The following is a 6,000-nucleotide window of genomic DNA, read 5'->3' as shown; positions in this document are numbered from 1 at the left end:
GCTTGCACCTACTGTATACTGTGCACGAGCCTGAATGTACTGTATACTGTGCACCAGCCTGAATGTACAGTATGTGCAGGATCTGTGTGGCTTGTGCACAGCTGGCACACAGTATACAATACATGCAGGCTCTGCATGGCTGGCGCACAATAAACAGAATGTGCACGTTCTGCGTGGCTGGCACACAGTATACAGTATGTGTAGGGTCTGCATGACTGGTGCACAGTATACAATATGTGCAGGCTCGGTCTGGCTGGTGCACAGTACACAGTATGTGTAGGCACTGTGTGGCTGTGCATAGTATACAGTACAGTACGCGCAGGCTCTGTGTAGCTGGTGCACAGTATACGGCATGTGCAGGCGCTGTGTGGCTGGTGCACAGTATACAGCACATGCAGGCGCTGTGTGGCTGGTGCATAGTATACAGTACAGTACCTGCAGGCGCTGTGTGGCCGGTGCACAGTATACAGCACATGCAGGCGCTGTGTGGCTGATGCACAGTATACAGTACAGTATGCACAGGCTCTGTGTGGCTAGTGCACAGTATACTGTATAATGTAGCAAATGCAGGCTCTGTGTGGCTGGTGCATAGTATATATCACGTGCAGGCACTGTATGGCTGGTGCGTGCAAGCTCTGTGTGGATTGTGCACAATATACTGTACAGTATGTGCAGGCTCTACGTAGTTGGTGCACGCTATACAGTGTGCACAGGCTCTGTGTGGCTGGTGCATAGTATACAGTACAGTACGTGCAGGCTGTGTGGCTGGTGCACAGTATACAGTATGTGTAGGGACTCTGTGTGGCTGGGGCACAGTATACAGTACACCCAGGCTGTGTATGGCTGGTGCACAGTATATAGCACAAGCACATGCAGGTGCTGTGACTGGTGCACAGTATACAGTATGTGTAGGGTCTCTGTGTGGCTGGTGCACAGTATATAGCACGTGCAAGTGCTGTGGCTGGTGCACAGTATCAGTATGTGGAGGCTCTGTGTGGCTGGTGCATAGTTACATAGGGACGTGCGGTACAGTACGCGCAAGCGCTGTGTGGCTGGTGCACAGTATCATCGGCATGTGTAGGGTCTCTGTGTGGCTGGTGCACAGTATACAGTATGTGTAGGTATACAGTACAGTACGCGCAAGCGCTGTGTGGCTGGTGCACAGTATCATGGGTATGTGTAGGGTCTCTGTGTGGCTGGTGCACAGTATACAGTATGTGTAGGTATACAGTACAGTACGCGCAAGCGCTGTGTGGCTGATGCACAGTATTCTGGTGTGTGTAGGGTCTCTGTGTGGCTGGTGCACAGTATACAGTATGTGTAGGTATACAGTACAGTACGCGCAAGCACTGTGTGGCTGATGCACAGTATCCTGGTGTGTGTAGGGTCTCTGTGTGGCTGGTGCACAGTATTTTGTGTATCTGATTCCTCTTGCTGTAATGAATATATTTGGAGTGCAGGGATAAAGGTGGGACGTGCAGTGACTGATGAATCTGTGGAAGCTACAGTATATACCTCGCTGTGACTATACATAATGCAGTGGCATAAAACACTTACTACTATGACAGGGATTACAGTAATGAAGGGTGAAATATCTCCCATCACTTCCACACAGAGCAGGAGAATGAGATCAGTTACAGACAGGCTCTCTTTAAGACCAAGAAGTATCCACCCTCCACGTCTCTCTACCTCTCCTACCGTGCAGGGGCTGTAAATTACTGTCAGCCGAGCAGTAGCTGCCCTTATCTCCCACCTTCACGTCTCCTCCAGCAGCCTCTCTCTCCTATTACACCCGGCTATTCCTCCTTCCTGCCCCTGCACTCTGCTGAGCAGCTGATATACTAACAGACAGGCTGCAGAGGAAAAGTTGGCCCCATTACCTTTCCCCACTATCCTATCAGATCAGTAATTGCAGTTTGAAGCTGAGGATCTGCAGAGCATCCATCCGGCTGCGGTGTGTGAATGGGCTCCCTCCCACCTCTGTCACAGTGGCCGGTTCAGGTTCTCATCCAGCTCCCTTAGCTGCTGCTGCTGCTTGTGGGGGCGAAGCTGTCATCTCAGCCCACAAGTCTGAGACTGGCACACAGACACACGTCGCTTCCATGGATCGGATGGAGCAGCCATTCCACAATTAGCACCAGCCACAACTTTTGCCCCCTGACTTGAGCTGTGTTACTTTGCCCAGGTAAGGTCACTTTCATTCTAAAGGCTGTTAGTACTTATTACTGTTGTATACTGCAGCAATGTACTGTATGGAACCTGCTGTCCTTCTTATTACCATGTACTGTAAATGACCTGTTCAACCTATTGGAGTGCCAAGGCCCCTCTGCCAGGGGACTCATCTATAGATAGTATTTTATATAGTATTGATCTTCGTGTGTTGTTACCTTGTGTCTCCCATGTGGAGGAGGATAGAACGTTATCAGTTTATGTTGCAGACAGCCTGTATGCTGGAACGTGTGGTGCAGCATCAGGTCTTCCCAGTACTGATAATGCAGCAGATAGGTTGTGTGTGTATTGTAAGGTGAAGTTAATATGCGCTCTGCATTTGCTGGAACTGTGTTAATGTGCAGGGGAATGCAATGCCAGCCAGGCTCATACTAGTGCTTGGGATAGCATTCCATCTATTCTTCATCCTGACATTGCTGCGGATTGTACACATCACTGCATAATGCTGTTACCACTTTCATTTACATCTCCTGTGATTGCACATATACAGTTAAGACAATGGGATTCATCTTTATTGTATCCTGGGGAAGAGAAGGGGGTGATACAACTGTTACTTGCTTTCTTTTTCTTTTGAAAGTGTATTATGCAGATTAACTTGGCTAGACTTCAGTTATATCGCAAAGACTGTACACATTATTGAGCTTTAATGTTGTTTATGTCTTCTTACTAATTAATCAGTATTGAAGTGTAACTTAGTTCATATCTGGTTCTGCACCTGTGGTCTATAAGTCACTGCAGTCAACTGTAACTGTATAACTGCAGGCAACATAATTGCTCATCTGACCTATGTTCTTTCTGAGCTATTTTAATTTGCCACTGTATTTCGCGGTGTTTAAATTGCTTGGATGTGATGTTTTTTCTCCTAAATGTGGAACTTAACCTATGAAAGTCTTACTAGCACAGCAGGTTGCAGTCAGATGAATTATGGCGTGATACTCAGTGGTTCCTATTAGTAAAGTTACTACATTTTCTGTCTCCTTCATGCTGCTCAGCAAAGTCCATTATATGTGTTCTAAATATAAGCATGAAAGCAAATGACTCTCTCATATAAATTATTACATGCAAGAATTCACATAAAATGATGTATTGTGAATTTTCTTGGGTTATTTATACATATATATATATATATATATATAAATAAAATCTATTTACACACACACACACACACACACACACACACACACACACACACACACACACAAACACACACACACACACACACACACACACATATGCAAGTTATATATTTGAAATATATTCTCTATTCTGTTTTCAAAATGTACATAATCTGTAATATGAAGCCTCTACAATGTCATTACATTCATAATCAGCGGGGCAAGGTACTTTAACAAAAGCAATTGTTTTTCTTTAGATACTATATAGTATAAGTGTTTGCTTGATGATCCTTTTTTTCCTAGGGAACGTCAACATCATTTCCATATTCCCAACTGGAAATCATTAGAATAAATCCATTAACTCCAAACCTACCACTGCAGTTGGGTTATAAGACTCACATATTACTTTTGGCTGAGAACTCTAGTCCTAATGATCAGCATATACATGTCATATATCATCAAATAGAATTATAGTATCACCATGTTCACACTGTCAGATAAGGCAGCAGGGAAAAAAAGATATTAAATCAACATATGACATAAAATAGATTTTCTGTATGTAAACAATTTACTAAATTTAGTATAGACTGGAGATATCTCATTCTGTGTATGCCTCAGCTTTGATGGGGAGACTGTGGCTATCCAGCTTCTGTGAAACTTCTCAACATGCACCATCATACTGGTATTACAGCAGCTGGTTAGACTATTTGCCTATCTCCTGTCCCAACTGCACTGATCGCCAGCAAGCAAACTTGGGCCTTTTGTGGATTGTACTTGTTTTTAATCTTCATTTACAGAAGTGACTGCAATGTACTTGTTTTTAATCTTCATTTACAGAAGTGACTGCAATACTGTATTGAGCCAAGCAATATAATATACCGCCAAAGCTGCGGAACTACAATGGCTTTAGGACTCAGAGATGAGAGCCTGTCTATGCTTGTCTGTCTGCTGCCTAGGTCCCCGCTCTACTATTCTGAGCATGTGTGGGGGTCATATCCTGTTCATTAAAACCCCCTTTGGGCTTCCGGTTTCGGGAACAAAAAGCCCACACAGGATTTCAGTGTTCCATGGGGTGGAACCCTAAAAATTTAACACGAAGCTCATCAATCGAACATTACACATTTAGCCTTCCACTTCCCAGTGACAGGCCAATTAACTTTAATCTGGCAGGAAACGCTTTCAGTGACTTCCTGGAATCTCACCTTCCTGCATGCAGGTTGCTCATCTCTCTACCCCTACTTCAGAGAATTTCAGCCTTTGTCAGATTGGGGCAAACTGAATTAAATTCTGAATTTATCAAGGCACACCATACATTTTTTTCAAGGAGATATTGTATCTTTACATTGCCCTTAGTTTACATTATGACACTTTGTAGTGCCCTTAGTTCACATTATGACACGTTGTAGTGCCCTTAGTTCACAGTATGCCATTTTGTAGTGCCCTCAGTTCACATTATGCCACTTTGTAGTGCCCTTAGTTCACATTATGACACTTTGTAGTGCCCTTAGTTCACATTATGACACTTTGTAGTGCCCTTAGTTCACATTATGACACTTTGTACTGCCCTTAGTTCACATTATGACACTTTGTAGTGCCCTTAGTTCACATTTTGACACTTTGTAGTGCCCTTAGTTCACATTATGACACTTTGTAGTTCCCCTTAGATCACATTACGCCACACAGTGCCCCTAGTTTGGTGCAGCACTTACCTGGTGTTCACCAGTCATGGCAACGCCACACTAGTTTAAAATCACTGATCTAATTAATTCCCCCCTTTCCCCGTAGCAGGTGAGGTAAAGGATGTCCCTGACACCTTACACATTGCTGCTATTTCGGGTCCCTCTTCATAGAGCTCCGGTGATGTCATCAGCATGCTGCACATTTTCATAGTGACCCATTGCCTGATACTAGCTTACTGGGGAAGGGGAGGCAGCGGGTACGTAGGGAACACTGATTTGCAGAGAAAGGGAGGATGAATTATATAGCGGTGAAGTGGGAAAAGTAATTACAGGGTTGGGAATGTGGTGAATGAGGTAGAAGGGGAGAGAAGGGGGACAGGGAATTCCAGCGTAGGAGAGGGGGGATAAATGAACTCAGTAGGAGGAGGATTAATGAATTGCAGGGAACGGTGGGAAAGATTTAAGTGCAGGCGCTGGTAGGGGAAGTAGAGGAGAATGAAATACTGTGAGGAGATGATGGTTGCATATGAATAACATTAACATGGAAGGTGCACAGGTGCTGGTGATGGGTAATATATTAATGAGGAAGGTAGTAGGTGACTATGTTAATATACATATATACATACTGTCACACACATACTGTATATAGTGGAAAATGTAATATGTACAATTTAATATACCACAGATTTGTTCGGGATGCAAAAAATGGAATCCTTTCTAACGTGGTACATAGAGGCCACCTCAAAAGGTATTCCATGCTCTGCAAGCTCTGGCACTAAAGCATACAGTATATTAACATTCCAATGTAAAACAGGTTGTAGGGCTCAAATTAAGGGCACTTTTGACATATATAATACAAATTAGAATACATCCCTTAGGTTGAAGCTGGAGAAATCATTGGAGAACCATCCAGAAACTCCTTTCCAAAGTTCCTCTGTCAGGGCGGTGTTAACATGAAAAGAACAGTAATATACACA

At 43.9% G+C, this 6,000-nt stretch overlaps 1 protein-coding gene across 2 annotated transcripts in view; it reads left to right on the top strand.

Moving 5' to 3' along the window:
- Positions 1-1,640: 1,640 nt before the first annotated feature.
- SYNDIG1 (synapse differentiation inducing 1) overlaps positions 1,641-6,000 on the top strand; it is a 624,247-nt gene continuing 619,887 nt past the window's right edge. The window contains exon 1 of one of the 2 annotated variants that reach the window (XM_063918133.1): positions 1,641-2,185. The gene's annotated coding sequence lies outside the window, so the exon portion shown is untranslated. The remainder of the gene's footprint in view (positions 2,186-6,000) is intronic. The other variant, XM_063918134.1, reaches the window with a different exon arrangement.

This window comes from Pseudophryne corroboree, chromosome 4 (assembly GCF_028390025.1).
Source record: "Pseudophryne corroboree isolate aPseCor3 chromosome 4, aPseCor3.hap2, whole genome shotgun sequence".
NCBI classification, from domain to species: Eukaryota; Metazoa; Chordata; class Amphibia; order Anura; family Myobatrachidae; genus Pseudophryne; species Pseudophryne corroboree.
The sequence above is the reverse complement of the archived record's forward strand: the minus strand, read 5'-3'. Positions and strand labels throughout refer to the sequence as shown.